General features: G+C 35.6%; 1 long non-coding RNA gene and 1 pseudogene across 1 annotated transcript; both read left to right on the top strand.

The window, feature by feature from the left end:
• The first annotated feature begins 3,528 nt into the window (after positions 1 to 3,528).
• Positions 3,529 to 4,011, top strand: LOC131623453 (uncharacterized). The gene is made up of 3 exons (XR_009290203.1): positions 3,529 to 3,595; positions 3,689 to 3,784; positions 3,870 to 4,011. It is a non-coding gene; the product is annotated as an uncharacterized LOC131623453 (long non-coding RNA).
• Positions 4,012 to 10,281: 6,270 nt separating this feature from the next.
• Positions 10,282 to 10,374, top strand: LOC131623459 (small nucleolar RNA R71; annotated as a pseudogene).
• The last annotated feature ends 2,782 nt before the right edge of the window (positions 10,375 to 13,156 follow it).

Raw genomic sequence — 13,156 nt, 5'->3', positions numbered from 1 at the left:
AATGATCCGACAAGTACGAAATGGTCTATAGTGCTTTTATCTAACAAAATAGTAGATGAAAACATTGAAGATCAAGGTGATATTGGTGTTGGCATTGAATCTTGTACAAGAAACGATCAAAATGAGAATGAATCTTGTACTAGAAATGATCATAATGAGGGTATTTGGATCAATCCAACCGTCCGCGTTGTTAAGAGACGCGTAGAACACAATCCTACCAAGAAAAGAAAGAGACGTTAGTGATAAAGGTAATAGTATACATATTCCGACTAATTTGTTTTATTCAATTTGTACCGATTGTTTTAATCAATAGTATAGTACTTATTCAATTTTGGTGCATATTCTCGTTTTGTACATAACTTTTGAACCATGTATCCGTTTGTCGACTTCTTTACATGTAACTATACTATTTTGACGATTCCGGAGCTGCTCATGCACTTATATGTTCATTTCGGGACTGTTTTTTTATCGGTTTTGCTTCTGCCCGTAATCAAAAGTCGGGCTTAGGGTCTGAATTTCGGAAAACCGACTTTATTTTTGAGTCCGTGGGGACGTTTTACCATAGCCATGTAAATTTCGTTCAATTCCGACAACTTTATTTTTTGACGCTTATTTTGATTTGTACCAATTTCGTTTTCGATTTACTTGTACATGCATGGTTTGACTTCCATTTTACTTGTATAGATTGTTAGCTTATTAATAGTGTACTAATGTGCTTTAGTTTGTTTGATACAGGTTAAATGGCTCCGGATAGAGATGCTCCACCTGAAAACTCACAAGAAAGAGATGCTCAAGAAAGAGATGCCACGGATACAAATGCTCCACCTGATACTGAAGCAAAAGAAGTTGCACGAGGCATCACTATCATGAAGGGAATCGTTCGACATAGAGACCAAGGATTAGTATACCGATTGGAATGGAATTCTGATAAACAAGCAATTGGTCCTAATTCTGCAAAGTTGACAAGTTATATTGGTACACTTGTTCGTATGCATATTCCGGTCTCCGTAGCTAAATGGAATCTGAAAAGCGAAGACTTGGATGCGAAAAAAAAAGCGATTTGGGACGAGCTTCAGGTATATATCATATATGGTTAATTGTTGTTATTATCTTGACGATAAATTGTTTAAATTACTTATACTAACACACTATGAGTATGTTTTTTTGCAGAGGACTTTTGAGATACCAGATGATCGTAGACGCTACATACTTGGTTTGGCCGGCAAAAGATATAGAGGGTGGAAAGCTTTTTTGACAAACACTTATCTTAAGGATAAAGATGGAAACTTTCTTGAAGAGGCACCGGGACGGCCAAAAAAGTATGAGATCTTCATTGGTGAAGAAGATTGGGCTAAGTTTGTAGAGCAAAGAGATGAAGATTTTCGGAAAAGGAGTGCCAAGAATAGTGCGAGAGCATCCAAACCCGCATATCCATACAAAAAAGGGCGTTTGGGATATGCACGCTTGGAGGATAAAATTGTAAGTAAATAGAAATGCGTTTTAATTAATTGTCTAAATGTGTTTTATTTGACGATTTTATCATTTGTGTCAATGCATAGTTAGAGGAGACTAAAAGTGAGGAAACCTCACTTCCTGAACATGTGTTGTGGAGGGAAGCTCGTGTGGGCAAGGATCATGCTGTCGATCCCGAAGTTCAGAGAGTTTTTACTGAATGTGTAAGTATAATACTGTGTCTTTAATTAAATCAAATGTTTTTTAATATATAAATGATTTTTTAATGTAAATGAATTACAGGAGACCTTGTCGCAATCGGCATCCACCGGTGAGGGGAGCGTACTTAGTAGAGCACTAGATGCTCCTGAGTATCCCGGTCGGGTGAGGGGTAAGGGTCATGGTGTGACTCCAACCTCTTTTTACAAGAGTCCTAGGAGAAGAAATCCTTCAAATGAAGAAGTGTTGCAAAAGTTGGCGGAATTGCAAGCACAAGTCTCTGAATTGCAAAGAGATAAAGAGGCGTATATGAGAGAAAAGTGCAACACTTCATCGGTGAAAGAAACTAGTGATAAGGCTAGTATCAACTATCAAAGGAAATTTCCCGAGGTAATTATAATTTTTTTTCCTTTTAAATTGTTCTATTTTATTAATGATAATGACTTTATATTTACTATTGGTTTAGGGCATTTCATCTTGCCAACTATACTTATCGGAACCGAGTTATCGACTAGTTGGCAAGGGAAAAGTGCACAACACTTTGGGAGATTTACTTCACCATAGACCGCTCCTGGATGGACACCTGAAAGTATCGGTGGATGTTGTAGTAGATCATGATGCGATGCTACCGGTACCTGACATGGTCTCAGAGACGACATTGCTGCGAGATGCAATAGGATCATTTGTTGCATGGCCCTCGGAGCTCATTACCATTAGTGATGAGGTATATTGAAAACGATTATGAATCATTTAGTTTTCGAATGTCAATTCTAAACCGTTTATTAATTATTTTTTACATTTTAATTTTAGACTGCTCCTATAAAACCCACAGTTAAGGGTAAAGGGATTTTACAGGAGGAGGAGTCCGTTGCATCACTAAAAGAGGTACATTTAAAGTGTTAATAATTAATCTGAATCTAAATCTGCATGATTTTATATTTTACCTAACTTATATGATTTTTAGGCATCCGCTCGAGAGTCACAACAAGTGACGCAGCAAGTTCGTACCGTACCACCCACTGGTCCTCCGAAGCCAGCGGGAAAAAAAGGCGGTGCTTTTGTGCCTCGGTACCGGTCGACGCTCGCAACAATGGTTGATATGTCCGATTTGAAGGATGGTGCTTTACGTGAAATCGTTATGGATGAGAGTGTCTTCGGTATTGAATTCAAGTCACTTATTACACTTGATGACTTGGAGGAGATTTTTAAGCATGATCAACTAGGCGTCAATAACATGCACTCATACATCCGGTAATATTCCCTCATCCGATATATTATTTAATTAGTCCCACAATATAATTTATTTACACATTTCAATGAAAATAATCTAATGTTTATTATGTTTTTATTTAAGGTTGTTGTATGACAGAGTGTTGCGCGGGACTCCGTTGTCTAACAGATTCCGTTTCGTGTCTTCCGCCCACTGCAGCGGAATGGCAATTGCTTCGGAACGGGAATCAGTTAGACAGCGATTAGTCGATAGATTCATGTCCACCGGCAATACAGAATGTCTGCATCTTTGGGCGTATAATACCCGACCAGTAGGGTTAGTTTCTCATTCTTTGTTCATCTAATCTCTGTTTCTTTTGTGTATAGCAAAATTTTCATATAACCTATTGTTTTTATTTATAGAGCACACTGGTTGCTGCTTGCTATCAACCCTATAAGGGAAGTCGTGTATTATCTGAATTCGGTAAATGGTGAATGGACTAATTATCCGGCCATGAAGGACATCGTTGATTTGTAAGTGGGATCGTTCTAAATATATATTCGTGTATATTTATATATATACTTATTTGTGGGATTGATCTAAACATATGCTTTTATATATTTGTTAATTAGATCAATACAAGTGTTCCGAAGTCAACGGGACGCACAGGTATCCCGAACTAAATCTAGCAACATTACTTGGATCCAAGTGCAGGTACATTATTTTTCACAATGTTGCTTATAATATATTTATGCTACTTGATAAAACAATGCACAACTATAGAATCTTATTTGTTTTTCTATGTAGTGTCCGCAACAGAAAAACAGTTACGATTGCGGATACTTTGTATTGAGGTTTATGAAAGAAATCCTTCAGGCAAATCAATTAGAGATTCCGCTCACGGTATGAATTTATAACTTAAGATAATTTCATATAATTTATTACATTTAACTAAATGTATCATTCATATTTTGTTTTTGTTTTGTAGTACCTTGACGAATTCCGTGCCGCTGGATACCCGAAACTTAAGTTGGAAGAAATAAAAGAGGATTTGTGTCATTTTTATATTAAGCGCTTTTTCATGTAGGATTTGTGTCGAATTGAAGTACTATAATATTATTGATGTTGTAATGATGTATATATATAATTTTGGATATTATAATGGTATTATATTAGTATATATATATATATATATATATATATTGTCTTACTGATGGCTGAAATAATATCGTCGAAAATAAATTACAGGTCGAAAATATTACAGGCTGAAAACATATTACAGGTCGAAAATATTACAGGTCGACTGGGAGGATTAAATTACAGGCTGCACATTAAAATACCTCATTTAGCTACTAAAGCGCTTTTTAAAAAGCGCTCTTAAAGGCCCACATACTAAAGCGCTTCTTTTTAAAAGCGCTGCCAAAGATTAATAAAAAAGCAAAAAAAAAAAAAAGCAACATACTAAAGCGCTTTTGTAAAAGCGCTCTTATAGGGGGGGCTATCAGAGCGCTTTTTCTGGAAAAAGCGCTCTTAAAGCCCACCCTATAAGAGCGCTTTTACAAAAGCGCTTTAGTATGTTGCGTTTTTTTTTTATTTTTTACTCTCACAGGGGGGCCTATCACAGCGCTTTTCTGGAAAAAGCGCACTTAAAGGGGGGCCTACCAGAGCGCTTTTTCCTGAAAAGCGCTCTTAAAGGGGGGCCTACAAGAGAGCTTTTTCCAGAAAAGCGCTCTTATAGGGGGGGCCTACCAGAGCGCTTTTAAAAGCGCTTTCGTAGCCTATGCCAGCGCTGGCTTTGGCAGCGCTTTAAAGCGCTGTTAAAGGCCAAAAAAAGCGCTTTAAAAGCCCTTCCTCGTTGTAGTGTCAAGGACGAGGTTTCCCTCGCATATTTATATATTCAATAGTACAGGAACATAAGCAATGTGAAACTTCACTAACACATAATCATATTTAACACTCACCCTCATGCTTAGCACGGGCTTGAGTCAAATGTCTACATTGCGGACATTAACCCAATTATGATATCATGTTAAATATGCTTGGATCTCAACCACAAAAATTAATCTAAAGGGCGAGGTTGCCTTCATATATTTATCCAATCAACATCTCAAAAATCTAGGTAATGTGAGACTTCAAACAAACTCCAACATCAAAACTACCAACTTCCTTAGTTTTGAGAAGGAGTTAATAAATAATGAAAATAAAAAATATTTATTCTCAAAAAAAGATTGCAACCTACATGAGTAATAATGATAGGTCTTACATTATATATACTACTTTAGATCTAAGTTGCATAAGAGATGAAACACAAAAACAACTTTCTTCGTATCATAATATGAATTAGAACTTACAATATATAGTAGGGTTAGTCCTAATCAAATGAGCCATTTAATTTAAAAACATAAACATAATTGGGTCACAAGTCTAAAGACACCTCTAACCATTAATAAAGTTATTTAATAGTATATATGTCTCTTTTTTCTATTGGGCCTTTTTGTTAGCTTATAAATGCTTAACTCCCCAATAGGAACCTTGTCCTCAAGGTTCATAGGAAAACGGCATGTTGACAAAGTAACAGGTTGTGGGTCGGATGATGGGCTAGTGGATGATGGGCTATCTGTCATGGGTTAGTAGTGGTTTGGATTATGAAAAGTGGGTGGGAAACGTGTGGGAGCTAGCTGGTTAGAGAAAGGAAAAGATTCCTTTCATGAATCCTGGGGCAGTGGGACGGTATGGGGAAAAGGTGAGTGTAAGCTGTGTAAATCTTGGGAAGTGGGGAGTAATAAAGGTGGAGTGAATTGAGGAGATAGAAGTCGTAAGGAAGGGACAGGTAGGGCCACGTGTGGTTGTGGTGCATCTGCCAAGGGACACGCGCCCCGCAAGGATTGGACCGCGGTTTGACTTTTGGGTACATGCATTGGGTTGACTGATGGAAAGGGAGAGAGTTCCTCATTTCTTCTAAATGCCACTTGCACTTTTCCGTCATTTCTTCCTTCACATTTTTTGTTAAACACTTCTTTTCTCACTTGTTCAGTATCTCTTAAACTTAATTCTTTTCTCTCAGAGTTTGTCAAACCAACTTTTTTTTTCTTAGAGCATTTGGATTCTGAGTGATGCAAAGATTCATGGTTTTTATTCTTTAAAGTTCCAGTTCCCTAAGTTTTTGTGGCTTGTTGGTGAGGAAGGATGAATTTCTTCAAGGTTTGTTGCATGTTGGTAGGGATCTCCAACGAAAGGGAAACATCCACAACCGGGTGGGTGCAAGATGATGACGGTAGATATAACAGGTAAGCAACTTCTCCTACCCATTTAACAACCTTGAACGAACCAAAGAAGCGTTTTGTGAGTTTTTCTGATGTTCTTTTTATGACAGATTGTTGACAGTAAGGTTGAAGTTTGAGTAGCACAAGATCGCCAGTATTGAATGTAAACTCTATTATCTTATTATTAGCTTGCTTTTCCATCTGAAGTTTACTTTTCTTTAAGTTTTCCTTTAACTAGTGAATAACAACTTGTCTTTGTTGTAGCGCAACATCCAATGGTTCAAGAGGTGTAGATTCTTCCAGATTGTCAGTGAGACTAGGTGGATCCGACCATAGAGAGCCTTATATGGTGTCATCTTGATGCCTGAGTGAAAGAAGGTACTGTACCATAGTTTTGCCAAATGTAAAAACTTAAACCACTGACGCGGTTGGTCCCTGGAAAAGTACCTAATGTATGTTTGTACTAATCGATTTACTACTTCTACCTCCTCCTCCGCCTGTTCCGCACATCATTGTGTAACTCGGAAAATATGGTCTGCACGAGGGTCATGCCGGGGAGAACCATCCTCAAAGAGTCTTGCATTTATGGCTCTTATACCCATCTACGTAACACCACGACATACCATTGTCACGCTCTCTTCCTGCTCATTCCAAACCTTATGTACCTCCAAGTTAGCCTGCCTAGGTGGTTCCCTAGAGATACTCTGAATGAATCCATAGAACCATTCCATTTTATGGAACAAAAGCAGATGCACGAGCCTAGTCCTCATTCTAGTGATCCAGTAATCTCCCCCTAATAAGAAGATGCAGCGGGCATGAGACATCATCTAAAGTGATGGTCATCTCACCTAGAGGTAGGTGGAAAGATGACGTCTCTGAGTGCCACTACTTTGTAAAAGCCCCGGCATGGCATGGTTTATTTCAATGTATGTAGATGAACATAAACTGGCAAGACCAAAATAACGAATAATATCTCCAAACCAATGATTAAAGGGTTATGGCAACTGCAGTATCTTCTTGTTATGGTTAATCATTTTCAAACAATCACGCTCCTGAAAAATAAAGTTTAATCAGTGTAGATTTATTTAGTTGACAACATATTGCAAAAGAAAAGAAATATATCTCTTCATTTCAGACATGTCTAGCAACATGGTGTGCATAATTATAATGTAAGGAGGTGTCATATGGCTCACCTAGATAACTCTCCAATGAGACCTCCTCCATGGCTTCCTCCTCACCTAAATTGCATCAATTTTTCTTCCACACACACACACAAATATATATATATATATATATATATATATATATATATATATATATATATATATATATATATATATATATATATATATATATATATATATATATATATATATATATATATATAGCCTAACCACTGTCACCATATTTGTGATGGAGGAACTTCATAAAGAACTAATTCTCAACATTTTGCAGCTGATTGTATGGTTGTCCATCTCTAATATCAGTATCGTCTATCTTCAAAATCGTTGAAAGAAAAGCGTATAATGTAAGGGTACTTCCCCATACAGAATATAACGAAACTAGTAGTTAGGTATTATAGAATAAATTATATAATACATAATTGTTTTGAAGGGAAAAAGAGAATTGAGTTATAGTTATTTTCAATAAATTGAATTCCGTTAAAAAATATATATTTACTATATATATATATATATATATATATATATATATATATATATATATATATATATATATATATATATATATAGTGTTTATGTGATGTGGATGAATCTTTGTTTGCTTGTGATTGTTATTATTTGTGTGGTTGTGATGTGAGTCGATTACTCTTGAAAATGGGTGATTAAGTAAATTTTAAGATGATGTACTTGATGATGCGATATTATATGGTTGTATGATTGCCTAAGTGGCGGGATTTGCCAAAGTGGCAAGATTTGCATTTGCATCATCATTTTATAGCATATGCATTGTTTGCCTTTGTGGCGGATTGCCTTAGTGGCGGGTTATCTTCCCCATTGTTGTGGGATGAATTTTGTATGGTATCTTCTCCATTTCATATCAGGTTTTTAAATGAATTTGTAATTTTGTAAGAAAGATGGTTGGTTTTGAACTTATAATTTTGTTTGTACGAACATTTGTTTATTAGTAAAATTCTAGAGACAATTTATTTTCAAAAGTTTTATTTAATTATTATCATGAGTTAGTACTTCGTAAAAAAATACTCATATTTTTTTTTTAAATGAGAATTTTAAATTAATGTCTTTATTAAAATCTGGGATGTTACAGAAATCACAGTGAGATGAGAGTTAGGTTGAGTATTGTTGTATTTGATGTATTTTTTCTTATCTTTTTAACTGAAGCTGGGAGCAGATATGATGATCAGGTAATAAAAATGTCTTAAAAGGTATGCTCATTAGTTATAGTTAGCATGTTATTTTTCTGTTGAAATTGTATTTGCATGCAATTTATTTAAGGAAAGACAACATATTAAATTTGGGGTTGTGATGACACTCTGTCATTACTTTTTTTTCACGAGTATTTGGGGTGATTTCAATAAAATATTAAGTCAAAGAGAAGCTAAAATTCCAAATAATAGCCAAGAATGACCAAGTGAAGAAATTTTGGGGACTTAGTGAAAAAAGGTACAAAAACACAAGATTGCTTATGCTTTTATCGCGACCGTGATGCTTTACATTATGGGCAGATTGAAGGTGCATCACAGTCACAAGAGGATATAGTGGTCGCAATGGGCCAACTTATAGGCTTTTTCTAACACGTTATGACGCATTGTTTCTCTGGTACAGAATTAGGGGCTTTGCATTTTTTACTTTAATGTGACGGTAATGAGTCCCAAAAAGGCAGTTTTGAGGCATTAAAAGCCATTGAAGGCCAAACTATTCAAGTATTTCACATGCAATCATCTTCTCAATTCTTGGTATTTTATTGTATTACTATGAGTAGCTAAATTACTCTAGATTAGGTTTTTCTTGATGAACTTGTTTTAAATCTATTAGGTTATATATTTAGTTTGATGTTTTATGAATAATAGAAGTTATATTTTCTATTTAATTATCCTTGTTCTTAATGCTTATTATTTGTGGACGCACTAATAATATGAACTTAGATAAGTAGGGATTACCGACTCTAAGCCTATGAATCTGAATAAGGATAATTAATCTACTATCACCAATTGAATAGTGATAGGATACCATTAGTATTGGATTTTGAATTAACGCACTGTAATAACACCTAATTATACTTTTGTCGACCGTATAGGAATAGGAAGTAACTGTAGAAATTAGTTAACTATACACCAAGGGATGGGGTATAGTGGCTTTGTTAATTTGCCGTAAAAATATAACGACTTTAACCTTCATCTAATGAACTAAACATGAACAAGGGATTCAAGACAAAACATAGCCGCTTTTCGCATATTAAATTCAGAACAAAAATGTACTCTTTGTAAAATAACTCGAACACCCCCAAATTTTACTTTTTAATTTGCACAATCATAGTTTTTAAAAATATGAATCTCTTTATTCACTTCCCTTCAATTTCTTTTCAAAACAAGACATATTAAACCAAAATTAGATCAAAACATATCCAAATGTTTAATAAAATTATATGATGACAACATTTATCAGTACCTAAAGTTAAAATATGATTTCTCTTTACAATATCTAATTTAGATGATTTCTCCATCCAGGATTATATGTGTTTAAATAGGGATTTCCTTGCGCATAATTAACCTGGTATGAGCTAGGCTCGGTTAATAACTAACAATCAGCAGTGACATGTCCCTAGCTAGACTCCACAAATCTCACAGCTAGGAGTTAGTGCAACTACGGTAACTGGAGGGGTAGTAGTCAAGCTATCGATCTTTGGGGTAAGTGAGTATACTTTCGCGTTCATGTGATCGAAACTGCTTATTTCGTATATACTACATTTAGGTTGTGTCTTTTTGACGAGGCATACTTGGTTCGCCATTGATAGTAATTTTGAGCCATATTCTCTATGAGTTGATAGGCTTCATTGAAGAGCTTATCCACCAAGGCTTCTCTTGCTGCAACATCAACAGTCATTCTCGTGTTATAGAGAATATCGTTGTAGAAATTATGGGTTATTAGCCACTTATCTAGACCATGATGGGGACAGAGTTTCATCAAGTCCTTGTATCTTTCCCATGCTTCAAAAAGTGACTCGCCATCAGTTTATCTAGTTTCTCAGAACCACTATTTAACTTGACGGGAAATACCTTGCCTAGAACACTTTCTTTAGCTCATTCCATGTCGTTATGGAATTTTATAGTAGGAACTATAGCCAATTATTCCAGGGAGAAAGGAAATAGACGCAGCCAAATGGCTTCAGGGTCTACGTCATTACTTTTTAACGTGTCAGCGTATTGCATGAACATAGAGAGGTGTAACTTTGGGTCCTCCGTAAGGTTACCGAAGATTTGGTTCTGCTGCACGATTTACATCAAAGAGGGTTTCAAATGAAAGTTGTTAGACTGTATCGCAAGATTAACAATGCTTGAGAGGGGCTTGTCCTGAGATGGAACGACAAAGTCCTTAAGAGGACAAACATTGTTTTAAGCTATTTCTTGTCGAATTTGCTGAAGTTGGCGCCTAGTACATAAGTAGCGCTCAATTTCGTTGATAGGTTCGGCTAAGATCCTGGTTTTGCGGGTTCTTCGCATACAATTGATACGAGGGGAAACTAAAATAAATGTCTTTGTCTAGATGGTGTAACAACAAAGTAAGATATTGACAATATTGGTCCCCGGCAACGACGTCAACATTTTGATAGTGTAACAACAAAGTACGATATTGGTCCCGGACAACGGCGCCAAAAACATGATAGCTTCACAAGTGCACAAAAATATTGGTTTAGTATAAAAGATTATCGATCCCACAGAGACCAATGTCAGTTACCGTTCTCTACTATTACTATGTTTATCTAAGGCAACAAAAATGATTATTGATTGATAAAAAGCGGGAAATAAATTTGTTTTGTTTAAATTATGAAACGAGATCGAAATGTAGTTCGCGTTGAACGTTACAAAGTTGTGTCTTTTAGTTTATAACATGAAAATATTTTCTCGAAAAAAGGATAATTAAATTAAATGTGCCACCCGCTTTCGGGTGTACGACACTAGATTTCGAATCTGTAATCTATTCAACCGCATTCGCGCATGCGTATTACAACTCTGAAATCCCTTTTGAAAATAATTGCTTCTTGTTAACTAAAAAGTTGCTTTTAGTAGGAAATTTAATTTAAATGTACTGCCCGCTTTTGCGTAAATAGTACCATATTTTTACCTATAAACGCCATCTTTCGCTTGTACGTTATCAATAAAAATTCACCGTTTAAAAATCAAATAAATCTAAATTAATTAAAAAGCGTTTTTACTGTAATTTATAATTAAATTTTGAAATTCTAACAGTCAGATACATGTTTCATTCTTTCGAATTGAAACCGATATCGCTATGTTACTACTTTCGCAATGAACTTTAATCATGAAAATATAATTTTATCAGACATAAAAATAATTTCTTTATAAAATTTAATTCACAATTCGTCAGAGTAACATTGGTACATCGGTTCTTGCAATCCGGACCCAACAGATTTAAGCTAGCATGGTAAGATTACTAAATTTACATAATTGTTTTTTCTTCAACATAAAATAATAATAATTTAAATAAACATGCACTAACAATACTTGATATAAAATTAAAAAAGGAATATAAATATGAATATAATAAACTATGAATATAATATTAATCTGCTCTAACCGGAGATTTTAATATGGTACAGGAAAATTTGAAATAAATTTGCAGAGAAATTATGCCGGCAAGATTAAAACAGCTTGTTCACAATTATAAAAAAATTGCTCCAAACTTAAAACTAAAATTGTAATAACCATTTGATGTGAGAAATTATTTTTTTTACATGATAAATTTATGGCTCAACGTAGAGCTTGGATCCTATCGTCTGAACCTAAAAAATCCTATTTGTAAAACAACAAAACGTGCTAGGAGTTGTTGAATCATGGGTAAAGTAGTGGAGAAAAATATGGGAAGTAACACTGCCTCTTTTGCAACGTAGCTTTTTTTTGGATTTGACCCTCATGACGCTCGTCATGAGGGTGACAACTGGGACCATCATAAATGAGTGGACCATGACGGTTGTCATGGGTGTGACGACCAGACCGTCATGAGTTCAAACTTTTCTTTCTTCGGTTTTCATTGACCTTTCTAGTGATGGGCTTGAATTTTCAGATGATGAAGACCGTCATGACCTGGTGGCGACCGTCATGACAGTACAGAGGTTGTCATGACAGCAGAATGTAAGTAATTTGCTCTCGTTTTCATATTTTTCTTCTATTTTGATGTGCAGAGACTTCCAATTGATAGTTACCTGAAATCCAGACACAACACCAGCATAACATAGAAAAAAGACACTAAAATGCATGTGAATCAAGTCAAAAAGTATAGTATATTTCTGAGTTATCATGCCCCCATGGATGGGTTACTTGACAATTGAATGCTTGTAAACTGGTGCCCAAGTAGGGTGATAAACTTACCCTCATTAAGCCCGACTTCTCAAAGGTTTGGTGTACATCATGAGACATGAGCATTTTGGCCATAAGTACCAACGAAAACACCTAATTGGGAATGTGACCTACCTTTTCATTGTCTTTACACCTTAAGAAGGGCCTTTCGTTTTTAAAAATCCCCTACCTTTTGTTGCCTTCAATTTTGTGGTTTGTCCCTTCTAGATCCCTCCAATATGAGATAACCCACCCCCGCCCCCATGATAAAAGAAGTGAGCGTTTGCTCTTCTTACAATAGGTGAAGTGAGAGGGTAGCCATGTTGGGGATGGTTCTTATATAACTATGTCACAATATCCATAGCAGAGTTACGATCAAGTTATTGATGTTCGTAACAAGTTTGTTTGAACCTTGTGCCCCAAATGTTACTTGGAGTTGCTAGGGGTTTTATAACATGC

Source organism: Vicia villosa, unplaced genomic scaffold (genome assembly GCF_029867415.1).
Source record: "Vicia villosa cultivar HV-30 ecotype Madison, WI unplaced genomic scaffold, Vvil1.0 ctg.000067F_1_1_3, whole genome shotgun sequence".
In the NCBI taxonomy this organism is placed as follows: Eukaryota; Viridiplantae; Streptophyta; class Magnoliopsida; order Fabales; family Fabaceae; genus Vicia; species Vicia villosa.
The sequence above is the reverse complement of the archived record's forward strand: the minus strand, read 5'-3'. Positions and strand labels throughout refer to the sequence as shown.